The 13606-nt window shown below is 59.1% G+C and overlaps 2 pseudogenes, besides 1 other annotated feature; both read right to left on the bottom strand.

The window, feature by feature from the left end:
* Nucleotides 1-13606: part of a sequence feature (areas not merged during assembly with more than two copies in the genome that could not be assigned to a particular haplotype) that runs on past the window's edge.
* Tc00.1047053510487.30 lies at nt 133-4086 on the bottom strand (annotated as a pseudogene).
* Tc00.1047053510487.20 lies at nt 7302-13606 on the bottom strand (annotated as a pseudogene; the record flags this gene model as incomplete).

Raw genomic sequence — 13606 nt, 5'->3', positions numbered from 1 at the left:
ACGGTTGGGCATGGGCCAATACACCTTCCAGCAAACGGCACCAACCAACAGACAGCCAGCAGAAATTAGGAGCGAGCAGAACCCCAAGTGCTGCTGGGTCATTGCAAGCAGCGCTACCTGGTTGCAGGACCATTAAAGCGTTCCTCGCTGCAACATCCCCCAACACCCGCTCGACGTGTCGGTGGATTTTCCAGTTCACCGGAAGAAAAAAAGCGGGATGCTTCGGCAGTGGTCGAAGACACACAGAGCGCACCGTCGACGCCATCAAAGAGCGCAGACCCTCGTGAAGTGCGATCCCACAACCGCGATCCCTCCATTTACTCTCGTGGACGTGAAGGAGGCATGAAATGTCCTCTTCTCTACAGCAGTCCTGAAACGCAGAAAAATTCCGCAGGACGTCCCGCGCAGCCACGGCCTCCTCAGCAGCCCGACAGTCCATGCCGCCGCACCGATCCTCAAGAGGTCGCCAGGCTCGGTAAGACAAGCAAAAGGGGACCAGCAATTTGGTCAGGGCGTTCATAAAAATGAGGCGCAGCAGTCGGGTAGGCGCGGCCCATCCACGTCCTCCCCCTCAACCGACTCACCACACAGTCGAATCACACCCTGAAAGGAGCCGTGGCGTCTAAAGAAATAGCACGCACAATAGCACCTCGTGCTCTCCTCAATGTAGTTTCACGGCACACACGAGGCATCACAATAAGAGGCAAATACTTACATTCCATCGGCACAAGCACGGGAATAGAGCGAGGATTTTGCCTCTGTGAACTCCCATCCAAATCGTCTCGGCCACAGAGTTTGTGTCGCCAACCCTCAGGAAGGGCTGATGCATCGACTGCCGCTGACCGATCCCCCGGCGATGAAACAAAAAAGAGCCACTGTCTCTCGAGGTTCGTCATCACCCTTTCCTCCCATAGAGGGAAGAGAACGCAAAGTGACGGTGTGGGCGTGTCTAGCTGACAGAAATGGAGGAATTGACTCCAGCAGCAGAACAAATTGAACTGATCCTCCTCCCAAATCCTTCAACGGGACCGGTCGGTCAAATGCCGAGGTTGACGGCGCGGAGGACAACACCTTGAATGTATGGAGCACCGTGGCAACCTGAATATATTCCGCAATATCCGCGGCCAGTTCATAAAAGTACAAAGAAGGGACAGCAGGTTCAAAGGGGCGTGTGAACCCGTCAGTGATCACCCGCGCCGGAGGATCGCCACCCCCACCCTCTGGGGGCACCTCAACGACGTCAAATATTTCCACCGCATGGCACCCACAACACAATCGCGTGGCACAAAGCATCGCCTTGCAGCACCCCATGCAATGCGGCAATCGAAAACCGTCTCGAACACGGCGTGCGAAAAAGGTACTGAAAGAAGGCGCAGCAAATACCCTCCACATCTCAGCAGTTCCAATCATCCAGTAAAAGGCAGGAGCACCAGACAGTACCCACGGACTCACCGAATATGGCATCAAACGGCAGTGAGACGCCAGATGCCGAAAGGTCCGCATTTCTCCCCCCCGTGACACTTCCACAAATAAATGCAAATGCCGTGCACTGCGGCCTCTCGACCGCTTTGAGACAACGTCGAGGCCAAATGGCGATGGCCCAACGTGGCTGGCAATCAGATCCAGTCGTCGCGGCAAAACAGTACAGAAAGTAGGGTAGTGAGCACGCACATTCGCCTCGTCGATGCCTCCCTCCACCGCAAGAGTAAAAAACGCCTTCCCAACAGCCGCGCTTCGGGTGGCTGAAACACCTGCCCTCACACCGGCAACAACATCTGCAAGCGCCTGTAATTTCTCGACACCACCCGTCAGAAAAAACCAAAGCGGTACTCAATCCCTGCAGCCACACATCCCTCGTAACCATTTACAAACTCATTGTCCTGCAGAAACACCCGAACAGCATAACAAGAAGAACGTCCATTGCTGGCAAGGAACAAGAACACGTTGCTTTCATCCTGCAACGGAAGATTATGCCTCCTGCGTAACGCGGCCACAAGTACGCGGTGCGCCAACACCGAAGCAGTGGGCATGTCGCCCCGCGACCCTCCCCCTCCACAGGAGCCCAAGAAGTGCAACAGACCATCCTCCCACCAAAGAAAAAGCCCAATGGAGCGGGCACTGCAGTGTGCAGACCACCCAGCAGAAACACCCTCAGAGGACGAATGCTCTTGAATGCCCTTCAGAAGGGGCCAGCGGGTTGGCCGTAAAGCCAACAAACACCGGAGAGCCACCTGCTCTGCACACATCCAATGACGCAATTGAGAGCGCAATGTTGCAGGGCACATCAACCACCCTGTTCTCCTCTCCATCTGTGTGGGCACGACAGTCCTGCCATCATCCTTCGCCCTCACAAAGCATTCCACAGGGTCCTTTGACCAAATATCGCCACACGGCAATATGCCACCGGAGAAGTGATCCCCATACCGCACATAATAAAATGTTTCCCACGTCGAGGACCGCAGTGAAAACGAGCACAACGATGAGCAACACAAAGGGTTGTCTGTGCCGTGCTTCATCAAAACACTCTATCCTCCGTTGGATCAGGCCTCTGCCACACGACAGGGCACAGATGTAACATCATTTGCACGCAACAGAATGAAATCCGCAAGAACATCGTCAGAGTCATGCAGGACGCAACAACCACCAGCACGGTCAGCAGCTGTTGTGGCCATATTCTGCAAAACACGATCCACGTCCACAGAGAACTTGTTGTCCAGTTGCACAAATAATTGATGGTCCAAGCAACGTGGGCCGCAAAACGACAACGCCAGTCAATATTAGGCCTTGGAGCCGCCAGTGAGAGCCATTGATTGGAACAAACACCAAAGCCACCAGCGGCCAAAAAGAGCTGCGACAAGGCACCCGTACTTCAATCAAAGAACGGATTCGTCTCGTCTAGGAAGAAGAAAGAATAAATAATATTTTTCCTCCTCACAGAGTGCCTTCCAGCAATGAAACACTACCATGCAATCCGCCCCTATCGGCACTACTCAGGAGCACAAGAACTGTGCAATTTGTGGAGGGCTCTGCAATCAGGCGAAAGGGAGATGCTCCACGGTGGCAAACAGACTCCTCCCAGGCCAAGCATCAACCAATCGCGAGCAGCATGCCTCTTCATGGACTCTCCGTTTTGGTACCAACCGAGACGGAAGGCTTTCGTCGCTCAGCACCAACCCCGCGTTGCGTCGTGTCTTCAAGGGGATCAATTGAGAACGACGGAGTGCGTCATCGGGGGAATCGCCCTCAAATGTGGGAAACGGCATCGCACACGCCGGAAACACATGCGCATGATGTTCCTCCAAGTCAGCTGCGCAGACTGTCAGATGAGGGAAAATTCGAAGGAACAAAAGTCAGCGCGCTCACCTCCACCCCAAAAGGTTTTATCAGGATGGTCGAATCATCAAGTCGGGGGCTCCACACTTGTTGAGGGATATCGTGACGCTCTGACAATTCCACGTGCATGTCCACACAATGTCCAACTTCCTTTCCCACCTCTGCATGCGCCCGCATCGTCTTTTAAGCCATAACAAGGACAGAATAGATGGCGAGTGGCACCTGGTCAGCCAGCGTCGTTCCATTCCTCAAAGCACCAAAGATCGAAGCCTCAAAATCAATGGCCATCAATCAGTGATGCCGTTGACACAAGACCTCCTCTGGCCAACGCCACACACTTGTTCCGGAGTACATGTTATCCCATGCCTCGCTGACGCCGCCCTCAGCGTCCCCTACAGGTACACCGTGCATTCATTCCCAAAATACGGATGTGGACCACACCTCAAGAAAACTGCACAATAAACCTGCAAACTGCTCGTTGAAAGTTGCCATTGTGTTGAGCGTCAGAGGCAACGCACTCACACGTCGCAGCTCCTCAGAAGATCAAAGAAGATAGCAACCATCAGTCAATTGGGATGGGCCTCGCAAACATCTTGCGACTTTTGTCCGATGGGATGCTTCAGTGCATATGAAACCTTGTCTGTGGGACGGAATGCCTATTTTCTCTAAAACAGTAAGAATAAACTCACGGGAAAAGAATACGTAATATAGCGGAAGCAAAATGCCACAAATAAGAAGGAACGGTGAAAACATTATATGGAGGGGTATAAATAAGAAAATAGGCGTTGATCAATGTGTAGATATATCGATATGGGCATGAGTATCAAAACGATACTTTATTCATATTCATTGATGCATCTGTATAGATATGGATGTATCCCTTCTCTCCCCTAAAATTTGACAGATTGCTTGGTTTCTTGGTTTATTGAATTGCTATTTTATAAACTGCGTATGTATATAGATAGGCATTTAGATGTCAGTACTAATATCTATTCAGCGCTGTTGATATATATATTGCTACTATTCCTCGTGTCTGCTCAAATAAATACGAAGGCCCACACGCCAGCCACCATCGCAAAGCACGCCCGCCCAATGATCGGAGATGTAAAAGAGAGCCCCGGCACCCGAAGTGGGAGCCGCAGCGGAGGCCGTAAAGCACACACCACCGCTACGCACCCGCCCCGGGGATAGCGCGGTGGCTCGATAATCCGTTGTTGCCAAGAATCAATAAAACAACATATCACAGAACCAACCAAAAATGGACGCTATGAGAAAAGGGAGAAGAGGGCAGCCTGCCAGGAGCAAATACGACCTGCCGCATCTGCGAGGGGCCTCGTGTCTTCTCGCCGCGCGGAGATACTGCTGGGGCAGAGACCTTCCGCCTCAAAATGGAAGCACACCAATATTTCTGTGAAGCGCGGCTTCCTCACCTCTCCAATGTCCACTCCATGCTTTTTTCTGGGTGCCTGCAGAGCCGAGCAGCGGAGTAAATGCCGACCTGCCTCTCCGCACAGTTCCGGTCGGCCGGTTTTCACAACGTCCGGTCGATGCCCGTGGCGTGCCGTGCGGTAGTGGGTCAGTCAGTCACTGCTGTGGCACTGACACCCGCACGCTAAACAGCAAAACCAAACTGGTGGGGATCCCATCGGGATGTCGTCACCGGGAAAAGTGCGCCTTCTCGGCGGCCTGAGCCCTCTGCCTTCGTGACATCGGCGACAGCGTGACGTCCATCAACGCATGTGTGCGTGACATTTTAGGCTCACGGTGCACTGTTTCTCGGTGGCATTCCCCTCCTGTGCAGAGGCGGGGTTTTTGTGTAGTTTTGATGTTCTTCATGCGGAGGTTCGGGCTTTGTAGCGCGCGGCTATTTAATCCCCATTTTTAGTGTCCGGAGTTTCTTTCTGTCGGGTGCTTTTGCCGGGTGTGAGTGGTCAACCCCCGGCATTGCCCGCCTGCCCGTCACATTAAAAGCGTTTACAAAGTGCTTCCCTCTTCGGTGCCGACTGTGGCTCTGTTCTGGAGCGTTCGTGTGCTCGTATGCGGGACAGCGGTCCCGCTTTTGCTTGAGCCCTCAATTCGCACAGTACATGCATTCGAGCGCGGTGCATGCCGTCAGACCGTCATATTCCTGGCAACGCCTCCTATTTGTCGGGGGAACTCTTGCTTGTGTAAGTGCCGAAGATGAATTACGGTTTCGGATTGCTTGTCCTACGACGCCGTGCGGAAACTGCATGAGAGTGGCTTCGGCCTGGGCTTTGCGGTCTGCAGCGGAGGTGCGATCGGCGTGCCGTCCCTCGCTCTCGTCCCCGCTCAAGTGGCGGGTGTTGGTTCCGGTGGGATTTCTGGCGGTTCCGACTCATCGGGAAAGCTGAATTCCCGCAGCTCCTGGGGGCGCGTCATGCCCTGGGCGTCAGCCATGTGCGTCACGACACTAATGAAGCAGCTGCAGTGCTTGCCACACACCGGGCAGTCTGCCGGCCGTCGGATCGTGGTGGGGTGGGTCCAGCGGGAGGAGGAGGCGTTTCCGTACTAAGTCCTTTGCGTGTCTGCTGTGCGGCATCCGCGCCGCACCAGCAGCATGTTCCTGGGATGGCGAGTTGCAGTGGTCGTAGCAGCCATCCGTATTGTGTGGGAAACTCCGCTGCGGAGGCGGGCCAGTGCAGCCTCTTCCCCACGAGTGAGGGTGGGGTCCGTGCGCGTCAGTTCCCAGTCGCCTCTTACGGCGGAGCGGCGAGCCTCTGGCTTGAGCTGTCGGGCACGAATAATACGTTCGGCCAATGCGACGATGCCGGTGGTCCATGTGTCTGTGAGCTGCGAGAGATCAGACGCCTTCTCGGATTTCGTATCACAAGCTTCGCTCCGGGACACCTCGCAGTGGCCAAGGACAAGCTGCATCCGTGTGCGCGCTCCTCAGTGCTGCGGGCAAGAAAAAAGGGTACGTCCACGATGTGAGTCACCAGGTGATCCAGAACCGTCGACATGTGTTCGCGTGCCTCCACGGTTCGACGAGTAGGTACATGGGCGCACGCTGCCGTGGAAAAAGTCCCGGTAAATATCGTACTCCCCATGCTAACGCCACATCCCTCTGTATCTGCTGTGGTGCATGAATTACGCACGACCGGAAGAAATTGGGAAAAGAAGGAATTCCTCGTGGAGGCTTCCTCGTACCAGCGTGGCCAATCCACGACCATATCCCTTGCCTGTGGAATGCGGTGTGCCAAATAAATCAAATGCCGCGCCGTGAAGGGATGTACTAATAGCCGGAAGTGGCCGCCACACCTCCTGCACACACAAAACGTGCGGGCTGTAGCGGGCAACAAATCCCAATGCCGCGTCATCCAAGGCTCCCACGTTCCACGCGCACACCTGAGGGGTACAGACATGGCGGTGGTGCGCTCGAGGACAAGTGTGGAACGTGACTGGGAGGGCTTGGTCCGTCATTTCCGCCGCTAATAAGACATCGATCACCCCGTGCACTCGCCACACCAGGGCGGCCCGAAATCACGACAATGCTTCGCGCCTCAATACGCAACCCCACTCGAAGACGTTCCTGAAAACTTGGAGACCTGCTGCTACTCTGTCGCCGCTTTGCTCCTGCAAAAGTTTATGCCCCCTGCATGTAAACCCACGATAAGGCAGAGCTGCAATTCATTAATTCCGCTAGGCGGTTCACCGTATCCTTCCTCCATTGCACAAAATGAGCGTTGAGTTCCTCGCACGCAACTCCATGAAATTACAGTCCGGTACAACATGACATCAGGAGTAACAAGAGCGACAACTCAATCCCCTTCCACACAATCAGCGTGGAACGGGAAAAACTCCTGGAAGCACCCGCTCAAAAAAGAAACAAATCGATAGAAACACCAATCAACAACACTATCGGTGCTGTTAACGATGGCTGGCTGTGGGGCGCAGCACAGCCGTGGCCTCTCAGCCACCGCATAGTTACTAATTCCGCGTGTTACACGTCACATGGCAGCGTAATCGATCATACGGCTTGCACTGGATGCACGGTCCAGCGGGCTCAGCGCGTCTGAGCGGGTGTCACCAGCCATAGGCTGCAACGGCGGTGCGGGTGGTCGGTACGACGACGCAACGGTGGTGCCTGTGGCGTACGACGATAACGTCATTTCGTGCGGCTTCTGCGTGTTCTCGTCACTCTCCTCGTCATCGCGCAGCAGCGCCTCCAGCCCACCACGCCGCGGCTCGCGCAGCTCCTGCCAGTGGCGGTCCTCCGCGTACCACACAACGACGCTGTACACAGTGACCGCAAGCAGCACAGTCGTCAGCAGCAGCACGATAGCCGCGTACGCCCTCGCTTTGCCGTCGCTCGGCGCAAGATGGTTGGCCGCGCTCACCACGCACTGCGCCGTAAGCAGCAGAAAGCTCGCCGTGTGCATCACCGTCAGGAAGGACGAGCGCATCATGTTCGTGAAGGCAACCACGCCCGCACCCGCAAGCAGCACAGCCGCCATGCAGAAGTACTGGACGTGGCAGCCTCCCACGGGCGGGTGCACAGCCGCAATCAGGCCCACCACACACAGCACCGACAGCTGGAACACGCACCAGTACACGTGGCTGCCCCTCATGTTCGTCAGCATGCCGCCGTACATCCGCTGCTGCGCCGCGGGGTGCCAATACCCGACGGGGTACAGCAGGCGCTCGTGCAGCGACTTCCTCGAAAACTGCCAGTACTTCGTGAAGCTCGCGCCCACGTGGCGGGCAATCAAGTAGCACACGCCAGCAGGAAACGCCACACCGTACAGCACGCCAACAACACCAATCACGCGGTACTGCACGCGGGCGTCGGGCATCGCCAGTGCAAGCACGGAGCCGAAGAATATGCCTAGGTGCATCGCGTGCGCCACAACGTACGTCAGGCTCGGGAAGCGCATCGCAGCCCACGCACTCGCCGCGTCCACGCCGCGCCACCGCTGGAAGGCCGCCGTCACACCGCAGTGCACGCACCCAAACGCAGCGGCCAGCAGCGCGTTGCCCACCACCATCCACAGCGGGTCAAGGGCAGCGAACACCGACAGGAAGTACGGCAGCGCAACGGTGCTCGCACGCTCCTGCGCCGAGGCGCATGGCATCCTCGCAAACACGCCGAGCGCCTGCATCTCCAGGATGGAGCCCAGCCCGCCGGTCACCACCACGGCAACAGCCGCCGCACCCGCAACAACGCCGGTGATCGCCGAGAGGGCGCTGGCAGCGGCGGGCAGCGTGTTCGACCTGATCGTGAAGGACCCAAGCAGCACACCCTTGCAGCCGCCGGACACTGCCGCAGCGTCGCAGCGAATGACTATCGTCTCGTCGGCACCAATGAAGTAACCGCGGTGCACGGGCACAGCCAGCTCCAGGACGGTGGACGGATTCTTCGCGTTGCGCACCCACGTCGCGTTGCGCAGCATCGCTCCCCACGAACCACAAAACCCGCGTGGCTGCGCCGTCGACACCGGCACGAAGCTCAGGTGCGTGCCGAGCTGCGGGTCGCTTGCCCATCGAAACGGCGGCGGCAGCGCCACCATCAGCAGCGTCGGGACGGCGCTCCCACCGCCGCGAATGTCGTTCTGCGTGAGGCCTCCTCCAACCGCCGTCGTCGTCACGGCAAGCGTCGGGCACGCCACGTCGCTCCACCACAGCGTGCCGCTCACCGACGCTGTGGGGGTCCGCGTGGGCGGCAGCGCCATCGTCTCCGTCACCTGCAGCGCCTCCGTCGGCCCGTACGGCGTCGGACTGTAGTGCGTCGTGCTCAGGCCCAGCGTCCATGTCGGTGTCGGGCTGCGCGTCTCCGTCAGCGTCGCCGTGTGGCCCAGCGGCGGCATGCCAGGCGTGCGGTTGCACCCGTCCACGTGCGGCAGGTACACCGGCAGGCAGTCGCGCCCGTACCCGCCCTCAGCACAGCGGCAGCCGCACGACCCAGACATCGCCCTCGTCGCAGCTGCAAAGCAGCGCACGTCGGCATCGCACACGCCACACGCCACGGGGCGGAATTCCCCGATGATGCCGGCGGACCTGTAGTCCATCGGCTGCAGTGCCTGCCCGTTGAGCGTCAGGCACCCCACGACGAACCTTCGGCCGGCACCCCCGAGCGCAACGGTGCCGTCCATCACGACAGGCCCGCTGCCGGCGTTCCCGTGGAGCGTCAGCGTGCTCTGCACAAGATCCGCACGGCGCGGGTACGACGGCACAGACAGGAGCCTGCCGCTGATGCTGTTGCCGCGCACCGACAGCCACGACCCGGACGCAAACGACGCCAACCCCCGCAGCTCCAGCAGCGCGCCATCCGTCAGCACACCGGCGTTGTCGTTCACTACGACGGCAGACGCGTTGGCCTCCACACCGCCGTCGAACACCAACCCATGCGCGGCGTACACCTGGCTCCCCGACACGCGCAGCACAGCGCCCCCCGACGCAACCACGCGCGCACCAGCGTACAACGCAAAGTCGCCACCGAGCACAGCCGCGTCCAGCGAGACACCGCCACCGACGAGCTCCAGCACCGCGCCGTCCACCACCACCGTCCGCCCACCAGTCATCACGGTCACGAGGGCAACGCCGGACACAACCAGCACGGACCGCACGAGCCGCAGGCCCGACAGCACCAGCACCGGTGCGTACGGCGAGGACTGCGAGCCGGGAAGACACACAAGTGGCGTCGGCCTCGTGGCAACCAGCACGGAGTCCGTCATCGTCAGCACGGACCCCGCAGGGAAAGTGCCGGTCAGCACAAGCGCACCGTTCAGCGCCTCCACATCGCACACGGACAGCTCCACCGGCCCGCCCTCGTCGCTCCCCGCCGCTCCCGCACCGCGCAACGCTCCACCGCCCATCACGTACAGCACGGCACCATTCAGCAGCGACACGTTCTGCACAACGATCCGCACGCCGTCCCGCGCCATCCACGGTACGTAGAGCACCGGACTCACGCCGTCCAGCACAACGTGGCGCAGCGTCACCTCGCTCGCGCCGGCAGGCACAACGAACACCGACTGCACCGTCACGCCCTCGCGGACAAACACACTCGACGCGGTGCCCGCAGCGGGCGGCAGCGCGGGAGCTTCCACAGGCACGCACGCCTCGCCGTACCCTCCGCTGCCGCAATCGCACACGCAAACACCGTTCATCATGCTCGCAGACGCCGTCCCGGGCGCGTAGCAGTGCGTGTCCCTGTCGCAGGCGTCGCACCCAACAACGTCGATGCTCCCAGCGTCGCCAAAACCAGCCGCTGCGTACTCCTCCGCCGTCGACAGGACACGCCCACCAGCGTCGTTGCACGCCACTCTCAAATGCGCCCCAGCCGCAAGCGACAGGCTCGCCGACAGCATCCGTGGCAGCAGCGCTCGGTTGCACACAAAGCTCAGCGTGCTCCCAGCAGCGGTCACGGTGTCAGCCGCGTAGAGCATCTCCCTCGAGACGCCGTCGTGCACGTTGCCCTTCGCCAGCAGCATCGACCCACCGGCCAGCCTCACGTCGAATAAAACGTCACCGCGTGTTCCTCCGTCGACAAGAATTCGCCCCGCACAAGCGCCACTGCGGAGCCCGACACGCTCACAGCCCCGCGCACAGACACCGCGTGCTTGCACAGCAGGAAATCGCTGTCAACAAACGCCACCACGGAGCCACCGCTGGCCGCAACACCGCCCTCCACCGACACGCACAGCCCCAGCGCCGTCTGCACCGATAGCCCGTCCACGTACAGCGCACCGCGCGACGACAGCGCCACGCCGCCAACCACCAACACGCCAACAGCGTCGCGGAACACCGCCGCCACATGCGTGCGCGCAATGGTCAGCACGCTCCCAGTCAGATTCACGCTGTGCACCACGAGGCACGCGGAGGCGGCGCCAAGGCCGTAAGCGTCGCGATACGCAACACGCTTCTCCGCGATCAGCACCGAGTCCACCACAGTAACGCGCGAGCCCGGCGGAAATCGGTTCGCCACCACCACGCCGCCACCGGAGCGCGACTCAAGCCCGCTGATCAACACATCGGCGCGCTGTCCAGCAGGCGGAACGGACCGCCACCCGACAACGTACAGGCTCGCTCCGCCCAAAAACGTGCAGTTCGCCAGCGTCACGTTGTGCACGCTCCCTGACATCGACGCCACGTCCACCACGACATCCGCCGCAAAGGTCACACCAACGTAGCACGCTACCGACGTCCCGAGACCGGCGTTCACCTCCACATCCACACGCACGTCCCGCACGCACAAGTCGGCGCCGTCAGTGCTCGGTGGCTCGGGGACAGCAACGGGCAGGCACGCATCGCCGTGGCCGCCCTCCGCGCAATTGCAGGCGCAGCCATCACTCGAGGCCGTCGTCGTGTACGCGGGGAAGCACGACGCCGCAAGGATGCATGGGTCGCTGCAGGTCAGGATATTGGCATTGTACACGGACGGGATGCTGTATTTCACTCTCTCCTCGCCGTTCACACTGTTGCACGCAGCCACAATCGCTCCGTTTGTGATATCGCGGGACCCTGTGGATATCCGCAGAACTGTCGGCGTGCCCGTGCTGGACATGAATCGGTTGCCGGAAACAGACACCGTGGAGTCGCGGAGATTCACTTTGGGATAAAGGGAAGCAAACGCTTCCGATGGGGATTCACGGCAGAGGTTGCCGCTCAACTGCAGCCAGGAGTTGTAGTAGATGTATGAAGAGTGGCTTGAAAAAAAAACAACCGAGCTTCTCTGCATCTCGTTGCCCTGAAACACAACCGCTGACCGAGACTCCACACGTAATGCCAAAATTAGTAATAAAAAGTACCTCACGGGTCTCGTCACAAGATTGCCCCGGACCACCACGGCAGAGCTGTTCAGTACACTCAGCGACAAGGACTGGCTAAAACCCTCAATATTTATCAGCGTACTGCCACCGCCGTCCATATGAAACGTGTTGCCCACCACCGCAAACACGGAGTGCCAAGACACCCTCAGCGCAGATCTGACAACGTAAATTGCGATTGACGATGCCGTCACGGTCTGAAACACATTGCCACTGAGCACCACCGCGGAGTCATTGGCGATCACCATTCCATTCATCGCAACGCACGACGGGATCCATATGTCCAATCCCGACCGAGGAATCAGCCTCGTGACAGTGAAGCGGTTCCCGCTGATCGTGATGTTCGTGTGCGGTGGAAACCCACCCTCCGGACTGAGCAGCGCGTCACTAAAGGTGCTGCCAGTGACGACGATGTGCAGCGACCCCACAGTGGCGTGCGCGTTGCCCAACAGCAACAGCACGGCGCCGTCCCTCCACGTGCATCCATCGAACGTTATTTTCACCACGTCGCCCGTCATCGCCCCAACCAGCACCGTCAGGCTCATGCCGCCCCCGCTGAACGTCACGTTGCGGTAGCACAGCCACGACAGCCCGCTGCCCACAGACTGCGCAACCTCGGGGTACACCATGTCGCTGATGCACTCACCAACCAGCGGTGGCGGCGGTGTGGGTGTTGCTGTTGGTGGTGGCGGCGGGCCAGCAGGCACAGGCGCAGGGACACACGCATCGCCGTGCCCTCCAGCAGCGCACTGGCACTTGCAGTCAATGACAGCCGTCGTCAGCGGAGCAAAGCAGTCGCCGTCCCTCGTGCACTCACCGCACGCGAAAACCGTCGTCACGTTGGTGATGCCGTGGAGCGCCAGTTCTGCCGCCGTCGTCACCTCCCGTCCCGCGACCGTCAGACACCCAGCAACGAACCGGTAGCCGGCGTCAACCCGCGATAGCAGGGATACCGACAACCCCGTCGAGCCCATCTTGCAGCCAGTCAACGTTACCGCACTGCTGTCGTCAATGCTCACAAATGCGGACTCAGTGTCGTAGAACATCGCACCCACTTCCACGTCGTTGTCGCGCCAATCCAGCCAGCTTGACCGCTGAATAGTCCACAATTCATCGTTACAGATGGCGTAGCGAGCTGAGCCGCTGTTCCCCACCACGCGCAACACGCTGTGATCCGACACGCTGAATCCTTGGTGCTGATACAGCAGGCTTACTCCGAATAACATCTTATTGTTGAGCAGCGCAAAAACGGAGTAGTCACTCACACTGAGACTGTGCACATAGAACAGGTATTTGTAGCCCTCAAAGCTGCAGTACCGCAAGTACAGCGAGCTGCCACCCACCAGCGTCAGCGTCCCGATCGAGGAAAAGCCAAGTGCATCACGCCTAGTTGCATACGCCTTGACGTTGCTGACCAACAGCGTCGACGCTCTCAACACAACGTTTCCCAGCAAAAACACGCTCCACATGTTGTTCACAGTACCCGA

The sequence above is a fragment of the Trypanosoma cruzi genome, genomic scaffold (assembly GCF_000209065.1).
Source record: "Trypanosoma cruzi strain CL Brener 1047053516763 genomic scaffold, whole genome shotgun sequence".
Classification (NCBI taxonomy): Eukaryota; Euglenozoa; class Kinetoplastea; order Trypanosomatida; family Trypanosomatidae; genus Trypanosoma; species Trypanosoma cruzi.
The sequence above is the reverse complement of the archived record's forward strand: the minus strand, read 5'-3'. Positions and strand labels throughout refer to the sequence as shown.